Source organism: Lytechinus pictus, chromosome 13, assembly GCF_037042905.1.
Source record: "Lytechinus pictus isolate F3 Inbred chromosome 13, Lp3.0, whole genome shotgun sequence".
Classification (NCBI taxonomy): Eukaryota; Metazoa; Echinodermata; class Echinoidea; order Temnopleuroida; family Toxopneustidae; genus Lytechinus; species Lytechinus pictus.
In genome coordinates this window covers 4,273,125-4,288,674 of record NC_087257.1, presented here as the reverse complement: position 1 = coordinate 4,288,674, position 15,550 = coordinate 4,273,125, and the positions used below count along the sequence as shown (strand labels likewise).

General features: G+C 36.3%; 1 long non-coding RNA gene across 1 annotated transcript; it reads right to left on the bottom strand.

The window, feature by feature from the left end:
• Nucleotides 1-7,931: 7,931 nt before the first annotated feature.
• LOC135156390 (uncharacterized) lies at nucleotides 7,932-15,281 on the bottom strand. Its single transcript, XR_010295513.1, has 4 exons — nucleotides 15,153-15,281; nucleotides 13,607-13,798; nucleotides 12,182-12,278; nucleotides 7,932-11,551 (listed from the first exon to the last, which is right to left on the bottom strand). It is a non-coding gene; the product is annotated as an uncharacterized LOC135156390 (long non-coding RNA).
• Nucleotides 15,282-15,550: the final 269 nt, after the last annotated feature.

Sequence of the window (15,550 nt, the reverse complement as noted above, 5' to 3'; positions counted from 1 at the left end):
AAAGTGACAGCTTCATGGTCTGAATATTGACATTTTCTGCTCGCACTGAGCGCTCACAAATTTCGATTTATTAAGTACCTATTATTTTTGTGTATTCCATTAAGTTTGAAAAAAATCCAGTCTGATTGTCAAAATGTAACAGATAGCGCTGGCTACTCGCTCGCATTTTAATTGGCGATTTATGTATGTCTCGATATTGATTTTCATAACAGTTTATCAAAGATTTTGGCTCGCGATTTGCGCTCGCATTAATGGTAAAATAATATTTTGACTGATGTATTCTATTCATAATTACAAAATTGCTTGAAATTTCCAGTTTTCAGGCCATAATATCATCAGATTTCTCGCCCTCATTAGGCATTAATGAATAAGATATTAATAATTTAACGATTAAATTGTCCCTTTTGTTTCATCTCGCGCTTAGCAAGAGGAATAGGAAGATAGTCATCATTTTCATATGACATGTCCCAAGGATGTCCCGGTCCTATGTCAAAACTCAAATAACAATGAAAAATATCAGCTCTTTATTGAGTGCGATCCATATCCACCCCACAATTTTCCTACAAAGTGCTTGAAATATAGAGCGGAAATTTACTCTTTTTCAAATTTTCATGATAAAAGAGTTGTAGAATGCCTAGACTCTAGGTCTAAATCTGAAACACGCGCATGTTTATTCAGATATTCAACTTGTTCTCTATTTAAATCATTATCCAGTTTCAGATCACAATATAAAAAAAAATTCTGCTCGTGCTTTGTGCTCGCATTATTAATGTAAAAAGAGCCCCTATTACTCATCCTTTTCATGATTTACAAAACATGAATAGAGTGTCCCGTTTTTAGGTCTAAATCTCGAATTGTTCTGCTCGCGCTTCGCTTGCATCAATTGGTTAGTTATATAGCTACCCTGTTCACGATTACGAAAATTGATTAAAATTTTCGATTCTTTTTGGAGAAATGTCAACAATTTTCAGCTCGCGATTCGCGCTAGCATTATTTGATTGCTGAAAAAAGTAACGTCTTCATGGCTAAGTGCAAGCAGTCCTTAACAAGTACCTTATCGATCAGTTCAAATAAAAAAAAAAAATTTATGGCTGCACTTTGCACTCGCATTATTAATGTAAGGACCGGGTGTAAGAAAGGCCCCCAATAACTCATCCTTTTCATGATTTACAAAACATGAATAGAGTGTCTCATTCTTAGGTCTAAATCTCAAAATTTTCCCCTCGCGCTTCGCGTTCGCATCAATTGTTTAGTTATATACCTATTATGTTTCAGTTACAAAAAGTGCTTAGAATTTCCATTCTTTAGGCAAAAATTTATGCTCGCGCTTCGCGCTCGCATTATTTGATTGTTGGAATATGTAACGTATTCATGGCTAACCATTTCCATCAGTATGCTCGCACTTCGCGTTCGAAGTGATTATTTAGTTGCATATACATCTTTTTCAGGATAACAAACATTGCCCAGAATATTCAAATTTTAGGAAAAAATACATAAAATTTCCCCCCCCAAAAAAAAAATTTGCTCGCGCTTCGCGCTCGCATTATATAGATAAGGATTATGATATTATATATTTATGTTGAATTATAAGAATAAAGCTAAAAAGTGGCCATGAGGACTACTCCTTCAATGAAACAAACAAAAATCATCTTCGAGCGGCCGATCGGGGATTAACATATGGCTGAAAAAAAAATTCGCCCCCCCCCCATTGGCGAAGGCTGGATCCGCCCCTGTTGTCCCCCCCCCCCTACCTTTCGGGACAGATTTCCGCCCATGTAGAGAACAATGGTAGGCATAGCTCGATCATTTCACATACTTGAATGAAAATAGTTCCGAAAGCTTATGTACATGTATGTCTCACATGTTATGATAATATCATGTGTATATATTATACCGGTATATATCGGTTTTGTGAATATGATTTCTAATATAACAGCTATGACTGAAGACAGTAATATCGGATTAAAAAAAGTAGTTTGACAGTGTGTAATTTGAGTCGTGCAGAAAGATCTTGTATTTTTATATTGGTAAAATATATTTTTTAATGTTCAGATTCATGGCCTTACTGTGTATTAATTGGTTAATGAAACATGTTCAAGAGGTATGTACATAATTTCAAAATGCTCCGCTACCATTGTCAATAGATCAATATGATTCGGCTCACGGCTTTGCGCTCGCATTATTCATTTAATGAGATAGCCCTTAAACATGTTAAAATGTCAACTTAGCAGGTGAATATATTAAGAGATTTTAGCTCACGCTTCACGCTTGCTTTATTACTTTTACAAGATATGCCACAGGACAATGTTACATGTTTACTATTACAAAATATGCCTAAAAGTGCACCCTTCTTGGGTCAAAAGCTCAAATCTAGTGAGATTCGTATCATGTTCATGAATTTCACATTATTCCTTCCGACGGGCCTGCGTCGAAATATGGGAAATTTCAATACCTACAACAAACTAAAATGAGCCATGGGTTATTCAGTCATGGGGTGTTTTAAAGGAAGTGAGTTGTCCCACTCTTGATAAACCGTTCTGGAAGACAGCATACTGCCTAATGTATAAATGCATTTACAAAGAATCCCTGAGATTGTGTACGATCGATTTATGTTCATTGTTGAATACTCAATACGAACAACTGAAATACTGAAAATAAATATTGAGCAAATCCTACATTATTATGTATTTGTTATTTATGGATGTGTGTGAGTGTGCGTGTGTGTAGGTATAGACAGAGAGAGTGTGGGTGTACGTGGGATATTTGCCAGTGAGGTGTGTGTGTGTGTGTGGGTTAAGGCGTGAGTGATAGACAGTGGATGTCGTGATTCCAAGCATGACGTTTCTGCTTCATAATAATTTAAAAAGTTTAGCGTGCGATTTTTCACAGATGAAAAGTGAGATGAGGGGTCTATCCCTGGGGGGGGGGGCACTTCCATTGACGAGTGGATACCATGCGCGACCAAGGGGTCTCGAAAAGCACCCTAAACACGTATTTTCCATATTCTGAAAATGCATCCCTTAACAAGTATTGGCGTGTGAAACTCTACCCTTAACAAGTATTGGAAACAAAACGATACTATTGGCAAGTATTCCCTGAATTGAAGCCCTAAACAAGTACAGCGATATTTCAATTGTTATGTCACGGACGTCGGTCGTCGGTTTTACCTTTACATAGTAGTTTAGTATAAGCCCCACCTCCCACACCTCGCGCAAAACGGTATTCTAAACACGTAGTGTTGACTCTTGGGGCAAAGAGTACATCGTTTATAAAACATTTTAGTCTTAATATTTTATACCCTCGCAAATTTGACCCTAAACACGTAGCTTTCCTAGCGAAAATAGATACCCTTTTTTCATAATTTTAATGTTTTTGACACATTTATAACGTTACGTACGTAACGTGCCCTATCTTGAAAAGGACATCCTTTTTACGTGTTTTTTTGGTCGCGCATGGTATCCACTCGTCAATGTAAGTGGCCCCCGGGGGGTCTATTAATGACAATTTTTAAAAATTATTTCAATTACCCGAAAACGGCCTCGAACTCATAACTTTTTCTCTGTCGGTTATAATCAAAACCTTCGGTCAAAAGACATTCGTTGATAAAATCGTTTTATGGTTCATTACACCTCCTCAATAGACTGAAATCATTCTTGCACTCTGTACGAGGAACCTATATCCAACAATTAATTATCTTATTTTACCGTTCATATAATATTTTTATCGAAATATTGGTCTATGACGATTTCATTTTTTTTCTGCAAATAATGGGAATCTAGTAATGAGCACCACATTTTGCCTAACTCTATGGCTCAAGTCCGCTCGCAATACCCGTGTCAAACGGGGCCCTATAAACAGCACTTTCTGTGAAGTCATTATACCCACCTTGGTAAAAGGGCTACTCCATGCTGAAAATAATTTGATTTGAACACATTAAGAAAAATCAGAAAAATAAAACGCTGAAAATTTGATCAAAATCGGACTAGGAATAACAAAGTTATGGCATTTCAAAGATTTGCATCATTCCGGTGAAACAGTTCTAGGCATGTCTTCATGAATATTCAATGAGCAAACTGGTGATGTCATATCCCCACTGGTTCTTTTGTATTTTAATATATGAAATTAGGTTTATTCAATTTTATTTCTACGAAGAACTGAAAAAAAATTGTACTGACAATCTATTTAATGCATTAGATATTCATCGCTACAACTTTTTTCATTATAAAGGAGACACATTATGCACATGTATGCAGTGGCGTAACAGGCGGGGGGGGGGGGGGGCAGGGGGGACAAGTTGCCCCCCTGGCGGATTTCACCGGGAAAATAAAAGAAAAACGGGAAAAAGAAAAAAAGGAGGGAGAAAGAAAGGGAAAGGGGAAGGAAAGGGGAAAAGGAAAGGAGGAAAGGGAAAGAGAAAAGTGAAAAGAAAACGAAGAAAAAACTTTTTTTAATGGGAAAGGAAGGAAAGCGGGAAAATGTACGACAGAAGAACATTTGAGAAAGAACAAATCATTGAGAAATAGGCCTATGTAATGCAATAGCACGGTGGGAAATAAATTTAAAGATGGCAAAATGGCAAACAATAGCGGGAAACGAAGGTAGAATGTAATTATTCAAAAGCTAAATTGGAAAACAAAGAAAAGGGACAAGAAAAAAAAAACAATAACACGACCGGCTGCCGATGATTGAAATTAAAGAGCGGGAAGAAAAATGGATTGCATACATTTTATGCAAATAAGCTACCGGGGCTTTGCCCCAGACCCCGCGCAGTAGGGGGCTCTTCATCTATAACCTTCAAATGGCTCTATAACGCCCCCGTTCAATCACGTTCAATCACTGGCATACAGGAGGAGGGGGGGGGGGGGGGGTCGTGGTTCCACACCCAAGAGGAAATAACAAAATTTATAGGAGACAACGTATAATGAAATGAATGGAAACAATGAATTGTGTTATTTGCTGAATATGATGGATAAAATCTATCACATAATTATAATTTAATTTTAGTAGGCAATTTTTTCCAGCTCGCTTTGCACGCTGGCGACTTTTTACAAAATTTTCCAACATTGCTATGTTTTGCCCCCTCAAAATATTTGGTTCATTATGCAACTGGGTTTAATAAATGTGTTGTGTAAAAGCTATATTCTGTATATGCCCGCGATTTGATTAAAATTGCGGAAATCTGCGAGGTTTAAATGGCTTTGATATCACGAAGTTGCGGGGGCTCCGCCCCGGACCCCAAACGCGTATGGAAGGCTTGGGCCATGGCCCAAAAAAGTTCTACAGACAAGAACAACTAAAAAAGGAGGAAAGAAAAGCAAAGGAAAATTGAAGGATATGATTTTAATTACTGAAAATAATGTCAAACAATAGCTCAAAGTGAGATTCTCATGAAAAAAAAAAAAAATTTTTTTTTCTCGCTCGCTTCGCTCGCTTGTATATAAAGCAGCTTTTTAGCACATGTGCTATACTGCTCCCCTCGTTGTTTTTTTGTTTTTTACTCTTCACGCTACTGCCGCAAAGAATCCTGTTCACAGTGGCGTACAGACCACCGTGACAAAAAAGGAATCTAAAGAGAGAAGAATGAAATATACTATTCTCTGGATATCATGTCAAAATCTATCACAAAATTTGATTTTTGTATTAAAAAGGTGAAAAATTTTGCTCGCTCGCTTCGCTCGCTCGCAACTTTTTTAAAAAGATATATTATTGCCTTCTCAAAGTAGTCGCCTCATTACACCATTACGCCTGTTCATACCATGATATGACCGGGAAATGTTTGGCTCTTGCCCCCCCCTGGCCACCGACCCCTGTTACGCCGCTGCATGTATGAAAAATGAAACAACTATGATTTCATGTAATAACATAAGAAAAAGGAAAGTGGGGGTGTGACATCAGCTCACCTAAAGGATATTCATGATGACGTGCATCTATATAACTATTAAAAAAAATATTGCTAAACTTTGAAAGTCAATTACTTCGTTATTTGTTATCCAATATTGATAGAATTTTCAGCATTTTGCTATGTGAATGTTACTCTATTTATCTAAATATAAATATGTTCAGCCTGGAGTATCCCTGAGCTAGCGTGAACAGATCAGTGTTTCTGTGCGGCCGGTACCATGGGTACATATATAGAATAGATATGAGTATGTGACCTTTAAACTATTCAGTCCAATCCACTAGCGTAACTATGGGGGGCAGACTGCCCCCTGACGAGTCACAGCCCATGCAAGGGACGTATCCCTGCCCCCCTGACGAGTCACAACTGATCCCTGACGAGCCAGTGGCCCCCTTTTTTTAAGTTGAATTTTTTATTTATTTATTTTTTTTTGCTTGTCAATTTTTTTTTCTGGTGCGAAATGTCCTTTATATCCTGATGAGGAACTTTTTTTTCTTTTTTTTTGCTTGTCAATTTTTTTCTGGTACAAAATCCTTTATTTTTGGTTAAAGGGGAATCCAGCCTTGGCCATAAAATGCTGTGTTGGGAAGGAGAAAAATAAATTAAACAGAATGGTGAAAATTTGAAAGAAATCGGACAAGCAATAAGAAAGTTACAGCTGCTTTAAAATTGGGATCACTATGTAGATTTCAAATTGGCAACTGGGTAAGTAAATTATGACAAGGGGCAAGGACAACTTTCCCATAGGCCACCCAGGTAACAAGCCAACGTTGGCTCAACGTTGGAAACTTGAAAGTCGTTGGACGTTGGAAAAACTTGATGGATTTACGTTGAATCGACGTTGGAAACTAGTTTGATGGAAAGATGATGGACAATCAACAATGACACGACGTTGGCAACGTTGGAAACTTGTTAGTTGGAGAGTTGTTGGACAGTCGACAATGTCACAACGTTGGAAACACGTTTGATTGGATAGTTGTTGAACAGCCAGCAAAGGCACAACGTTGGCAACGTTGCCCTTACAAAAATGTCCTGTGGTAATACCATATAATTACCATAGGACTTTACCACACAATTACCACATATATTGTTGTGTGGTAATGCTATGTCTTAATGTCCTGTGGTATTGTGTGGTAATGTGTGGTAATGTCGTGTGGTATTGTCCTGTGGTAAATTGGAACATTTACCACACAACATTACCACAGGAATACCACATGAATGGATTAATATACGGTAACATTTACCACACAAGGGATTAATTTATGGTAACAATTTTTACCACATACCGGTTACCACACACCAGTTACCACATGCATTACCACACACCATTTACCACACACCATTTACCACATAGATTACCACACACCATTTACCACATAGATTACCACACGACAGTTACCACACACCAGTTACCACATGCATTACCACACACCATTTACCACACAAATTACCTCACATTTTACCACACACCAGTTACCACACGCGTTACCACACATCATTTACCACACGAATTACCTCACATTTTACCACACGCCTTACCACACAAATTACGTCACATTTTACCACACACCGGTTACCACATGCATTACTACACACGATTTACCACACGCGTTACCACATACACTACCACACACCAGTTACGTAACTGGTGTGTGGTAATGCATGTGGTAACTGGTGTGTGGTAAAATATGAGGTAATTCGTGTGGTAAATGGTGTGTAGTAAACACTCACCAGTTACCACATGCATTACAATTACCACACACGTTACCACACATATTGTACATACTACACATAATACCATGCATCAGAGTCATTACCCAAAATGTTTGTGGTAACTAGTGTGATGGTATGTGTGATAACTGATGCATGATAATGTATGTAGCAACTGGTGTGTTGTAATGTGTGTGGTAACTGGTTAGATACATCACAGATCATGGGTATGAATTTGGTAGCAGTAGAATGTGTTCATGACCCTATGGACTTTTATAAGATTAAGAAAATACAACACCTTCAATGAACAAATAACAAATGATTTTACAAGTGATATAGAAAGTACTGGTATTTAGCTCATAGATTCATCAATTTACAATACTGGTTTACATTTGCTATTGACAAAAAATGTATAACAGCTGCTTTACTGTACAAACAGTGTAACATAACAGTAACTATCAAAGAAATTACAGTGCATATAAATACTTAAAAAAAATACATTTCTTCTAAATACTTAAAAAAAGTTACCTCAAAGGCTATCAGGCTTTTCAGCAAACCAAATTAACGACCATTGTAGTTTTTTTTTGCAGGTTACACATACAGAATGGACTGATTACTCTTTGTTTTATGCTTAAAGACAAAAATGATTAAACTCTTAATCGTTTTTAAGAAAATGAACAAAACATAAGGATGTGTCTACAATAGGTAATATCATATAAGTAGCTGCGTCAAAGTGCACTGTACTCAATATTGCGTATAACAAAATGCATAATTATCCCAAGTTTACTTCAAGGCCGAAGGGCAAGTAGAAATAGACGAGAGATGATAATATGTATTTGGAGTCCACTCAGTTTAGAATAGTGTTCAAAGGAACGAATAATTTGATCAATTTACGCACCAAAAATGAAAACTAGGACAATACCCTGGCATGTAATATCTGATTAAAGGAAAATAACACCAAAAACATAATACCACATGATCCCATTGATAAATACAGGACAATCAAAATGAATCCACTCATACCCTAATCCAATTACAGAGTACCACCTTTTCAAAGTTGGCCTCTTACAGTGTGGTTTGAAGTTTCTGGATGGAGGTCCCCATTTTCGCGGGGTTAGTTAGAAAATTATTACATCAGCGACGAACTACATCTCTAAACGTTTAGGCATTATATATTCTATTTTATCAATAACAAATCAAATGTACTGATAAAACTCATAAAAATATTAGTTAAAATTTGTTTAATATATGGTAGGTTCAAAATACAATTTGATGAGTTTTAATGATAAGGTTTACACCCCAATTTCCGCTGCCAATTTGTAAATCGTAGATTAGGGTGTAATTTTTATCATTAAAACTCATCAAGTCGTAATTCGAACCTATCATATAATATTAAACAAATTTTAATTAATATTTTATGAGTTTTATCTCTACATTTGATTTATTATCAATGAAATAGAATATATAATGCTCAAACGTTTAGAGATGTAGTTTGTCGCTGACGGAATAATCTCCATCCATAGACTTCGAACCAGAAGATGCCAACTTTGAAAAGGTGGTACTCCATACTGGGAAATCGGATTAGGGGTATATGAGTGGATTCATTTTCATTGTCCTGTATTTATCAATAGTATCATGTGGTATTATATTTTGGGTTTTATTTTCCTTTAAGATATTGTACTGGTTTATATCATGGCATTACAAAGTTCATCTGTAGTGCACACTGTGTCAAGTGCACAAACCTATTCAGGGTTCTCACAGAAATTTGAAGACAGAATTCCATGACCTCTCCATGACTAAATTGCTGCTTTCCATGACTTAATTCCTTTCTGGCACAGTTTACAAAATCAGACATGTTATGATCATGAACACCAATTATAATAGTAGAGTGCAATCACAGAGTATGAGAGTTGCGAGACATAAAAAACTAGAAAGCTGTCATAGCCAAGAGGTAAATGCAATTCCGTGACTTTTCACATATCCCTGACTTTCCATGACCAATTTTTTCCAGGATTTTCCATGACTGTGGGAACCCTGTAATAATACTGCATTGACAGCTATCATTTTAAAAGTTAATTTCAATTTCCTTCAAACATTTTATTCATCTCTTTTTGGTTGGTCCTTGAATATATTGGCAGGTCGTCTATAAAAGCATGTACATCGTTAAAAAAAGGCTTTTGGCAGGAACTTTTGGCAAGTAGTCTACAGTATCAATGCATGTAAATTTGGGTGAAAGAATCATACATGTACATTAATTCTTAAGAAAAGTTTGTGGTTGTATTACACTATCATTTAGAGGTATTAAAAAGACAGCAGTTGCAGCAAACAATTATTTCATGAGAAATTGTCAAAATATTGTACATAATCTCTAGATCTAGCTGGTACATTAATGTAAACTTGTATCTTTGTAAAATCACTAATTATGAAGTTAAAATCAATTATTCTGATGATCACTAACACAGAAAAGCATATGTGGGACAGGACAGTGTATTACATTGTATGATTGATTTGAAAAATGCCTGACATTTGATAGAATTACATGCTTATTTTGCTCATTTCTCAGCAATTACACATTTTCTTCCCGAGCTATAATTCTGGCACATATCTTTTATATTTTGCTGGTAATTCTATTGGATTCTGTTCGAACTCATTTTAAGATTGTTACTTCAACTGGTAATTTATCTTTAAAGGTGTACTTGTATATGATACGGGCTCAACATAATCTAAAATAAAGTAATTTTTACCATGCAAAATAGTGAAAATTTTATCAAAATCAGATAAAATTAATAAAATATTTACAAAAATATTGGTCATCAACACATGCAAGTAGATACATGTAAGTTTATGATATCATGCCCACATTTTTATTGTTTTCATGTTACCAGATAAAATAATAATTTACTTCATGTGTGTAATAAGTATGTCTTCCAATCCCATGTAGCAAAAGAACTTCCAGCAATAATCAATACAGGTAAGTCACATCAATACAGTTTACAATCCGATTTGTTTCATTCTTTGTAAACAAAATTAAATGCACAATTTTATATACAAAAAAATAAGTTGGGGATACGTGTACACGTACAATGTACGTCAGTATGACATCATCAGCTTGCTACTTGCATATGCTTAGAGCTCTTTCACCAAAATAATGCAGAGGTTAGAATGTCATACATTACTTTATTATCCCTTGTCTAATTTGGATGAATTTTTCACTTTTGTTAAAAAGTAATAAAAGGCAATATCCATGGTTACCCTTATGCTTGACCTCAATGCGTGTTCGCTTTTACACAACACATTATTTTGCGAGATACAAAGCGCTTTGAGATGCCATCCATGAGATTTAAAAAAAATCAAATTACCAGGCAGTGACAGTATTGTTGGAAGTACAGAGCAAAGATCAGGAATATGGTAGGTCTTCTCAAATTGTATTTGGACTGATCCACTTGAGGTTGTTGACAACTGGAGGAGAGGAAGGAGCTAATTCCATGGCCTTGGAGCAGTAGTGGAGAAAGTTGCATCACCAGTAGCTAATTTGTAGGTGCGTAATGATCACAAAAATAAAAAGGCAAGTGCGCCTAGAATGAAAATGACGCACAAGGGATTCCTTAGAATACATGTAATCTGTCATTGACTTTGAAAATCAGGAGTTGGCGTATGGCAAATGGCACAATAGATGCAGCATTCTGTACTATCTGCAGTCAGTCCAGATCGCCCTAATTCAAGCACGAAGAGCATTACAATAGTCCAGTGTAGATTGCGCTAAACCATGGACTGCTTTGTGGCAAGTAGAAATGTAAAAGGCACTTCCCATTGGCCTTTATTCTTCCAATCTGTTTGATGTTATACTGGTAGGGAGCAGGTTCCAATAGCACTATGAAAGGAGTTACGAAACCAGATGAATGGATGCAGATTCAGGACACCTTCCATTTCAACTTAAGGCATCTGCAAAAATAACAGAAGAAGATCAACATAAAGCCTTTCCTGCATTAACTATTTAATATTCATTAAAAACTACATGGTTTCAATATCAATTTCCAAACTTTTTTAAAAATGATTAAAAAACAATGTGGGGTTTGTTACATATTTATACTTCAAATATTAACATGTAAAGTCAAGTCGGGGAGGGGGGCTTGATGCCGTGAAGATCTGCTGCACCTCCAAACCATCTCTGTATAGGGAAGGACATTTTAAAGAAATTTTTTAAATATTTATATTAATCAAACATGATTTTAATTCATGCTTTTTTAAAATGTGTTTTAAATGGTTATGGGATAATTCCATCAGTTTGAATAAGAAATTACAAGTTGCCAATTTCACATAACGAAGATCAATTCTGATGTGATAATAAATGCATGTTAGGTGTTGATGTTTCACTTATGCCTATCTATTACGTTTGAATTGACAACAGCATGAACCTTGTAAGAGCATTAATTATTAGACAAGCTTTGTATCAGAGTGGTTACAAAATCAAAATTATTCAACTGCATCTCATGTTCATGCACATGTAAATAATCAAAATAACACAATAATTATTAAAAAAATACCTTCCAAAAAGGATAAATTTGTACACACCATTATATCTGAATGAATATTGTTCTTTTAGTCCACCTATAATGATACAGCTGATGAGAGTTTGAATGATGGTATCAAGATGGTGCTTCTACCAGGGCTGCAAAAGAGAGAAAAAAATAAAATGTTAACCTCAATCATGCCAAGAAATTGCAAAATCTACAAGTACATGTCCCAGCCATGGCACATGCACAGTAGGTAAGACGTAAAATATATGGTGAAGTAAGCCTAAGGGTCTTACAAGTAATTCTTTGCATGTGCCACTCATTAATGTACATGCAATTTCAATGTTCAATTTTTACATGGAACTGTGACAGCAGTGTCAGTGTGAGGAACATATTAATGCAAAGAGTATTCAGCAACTGTCTGCAGCTTACTTTATGTCACTTCATTTTTGTCTTTTTACCAATAATAATATGAATCTTTTAAAGTGCATAGCTTTCGGAATGGGCAGGAACCCTTTCAAATATGGCTGGCAAAATGAGGCATTTAGAAAACTCTGTAGGATTTTTCAGACCTGTAAGTTATGGTCTAACTTTCAGATTTGAGAATTCTAGATAATCATCATCTTGATTTTTAACTTCCACAAATTAAAGACAATCTGTATAAAAGCTTTAAATATACAATAGTAATAGGCCCTAAATGTGGTTAAGTTTAGGCCTTACATTATTTTTATTTTATTTTACTATCGGTAGGCCTATGAATATATTATTATTCTTATACTTTATCTTTAGCAGTTTTAGAACACATTAAATTGAATAGATATTTGACAAAAAAATCTAACAAATTTTGAGGTAAAATTAGTTTTCTGGAATCGCCAGATCAACCGTTGTGAAACTCTATTAGCGCCAAATTACACTCTAAACTTGTCATTAGAACGTCCAAACCGATACACGTCAGCCTGGAATCTAGTACTAGCACAATCAGCTATGCATTTGCACCAATTCCCTCTGTATTTTCTTGCATGTGGACGTCTCTCGACTTAAAGGTCATGTCATTGTGTTATATAGCTTGGGAATTGCAAGCAAGTGATCCTTTGAAAGGTTTACCTGCTTAAAATTAACATTTCTTAAGCCTTAATTTTGTATATTTAGATTACAAAGGCTTGCAAATTGGAAAAATTAAATGTTTGCCCAAAAATTATTGTGGGAAAGGTGGATTTTTTAAGGGAAATCCATCTTTGTGTACCAAGTTCTACAGGCAACAGACTTGTCTAGGCTCCGTGAATGAAAATACCCCTAGTACAATGTAAAAATGATAAAAATATCATCACAGAGTCCCCTAAGTACAGTTAGGACCATTGACAGATAAGGTGCCCCAAGATTGCGCTCATCCGAATCTGCGCGATTCTGATAATGGAAGATACGCAACGACTCCAAACAAAAAATAATCTTTACACCTGAAAGAGCCTACATGTACTGTACTTACATTGTCTTACCTACATGTACTGCCCGATGCCTCCTGACATGTAGAGCAACAACAAAGGACCTCCACTCCTGGCGGCCAGTGGTTCTGGACCGTCTTCTGGAAACTCCCCCGGGCTAGGTCATATTCACCGACTTCATCTCCTCCTCAAATGTGATGCCAGGACAGGTAGTTTTGGGTCTCCCTCTCTTTCTCCTGAAATGTCATAAACAGATCTATTCATAAAAAATCTGACTTAAAATGGTGGGAATTAAAATAATGAATTTAGGGCATTGGCAAGAGTTCCATATGCACCCCCACTAAAATTGAAAATAAAAACATGAAGGTTCAGAATAATATATCGAGCACAATATAGAACATATATGATGGGGGAGTGGATAGTACTAGGAGTGGAAATACATACTAAAATATGGCTTTATTCCGTCAAATTTCGAGCATGTATGGATGTATCTAGTGTGTGTAATTGTCTATAGACATCGGTTTATTTACCCAAGGGTCTGTGAGTCAAGTCTAGACGAACTATTGGCTGATAATCGTTAAAATACCCCTTCCGGCATCAGCACTTCTCGCTAGCATAGCAGGACAGGTCTTGACTGCAAATAAAACGAGGTGATCTCAAGTCCCAACTAAGGTGCCAACACAAGGGTAAAAAAAATATAGAAAAATCTGAAGTGAACGAACTGGAATGGAATTAAGTCTCAACAATCTTATTTTTTATAATGTTGGTGGGGGGTACATTGGAATTGCATATGGAACTCTTTCCAGGGCATTTCATGTGACGTCCTCAAAATGCAGCCTCTGTGACTGTGCTTTCTTATCGAAATCTTCGCATCATGTGTAATAGGTCTGTGTAAAGTGAATAGGTGCGCAGACATCGGCCACTATTAGTATTACCCAGTTGTTGTGTGTACGGACAGGTTGTGTGTCCGGACGATCAATTTTAGAAAGTCATTTGGAAAAAATTACAAGCGAAGTTTCATCAATTTTTAGTACAAAATGTTAGGAAATATTATAAAGAACAAACAAGAAAATGATTACAACTGTTGAATTTATATTTTGTGTGTAATCCAAAGACAAAAAAGAAGGCTTCAAAAATATAAAGTGTCCGGACACCCGACCCCCATCCTACCACTAACTTAATAATTTTGTTCAATCAAAATGTAACTAAATGACCATGACTGGCCGAGATATTCTCCCAAGAAAATCAATTATTTCTCTTAATTTTTTATGAGACTTTTTGCACACTTACTCATAAGAATACAAGGAACATCATCAATTGAAAGATTTTGGGTACTGTAAAATAACAGGAAATTCACGTTAAATCTAAACTCAAATCGTTTAGGTGTGCTGTGTGCAGACTTGAGACCACCAGCCAGTGGTCCACATCACAGCAGCGAGCAGGCGCTCGGGGCCGGTCGAGCGCCCGGTTAGACAGGATGGGATTGCCAGTGTCATGTCATTTTCATTGACGAAATCTTTAGCTAGTTGCAAGCCGGGGCATTTAACAAACTACGAAAAGAAAATCATAGAAAATGGTTATCTAACTTACTGTTTAGCCTACTGCAAATGTCTTCGAAGTCGTTGTCTATCCCGTATTCTTTAAGTAGTTGAAAAATTATTATTAACGGCCTTCTTCGTCACACTTCTCGATCGAGCTCAATTAACTGCAACGTAACGCATGCAACGCAAACGGAATTCTTTTCAAATGTTGGCGGTAAGTGCGCATGCGCAAGCCTGTCGCCGCCCACCCCCCCCCCCCGGCGAATCAATTTTTAATTTTGATAGGGGGTGAGCTGAGGGGGTCTAAGTTATGGGTTTGATTACTTTTTTGTGTGGTATTTCTGATTTTCAACAGAAGGGCAATAACACACAAATACCACATATTTGAATTGACATTACTACACAATGGGCTAATGTGGTTACATGCTAATTCCATGTGGTAATTTT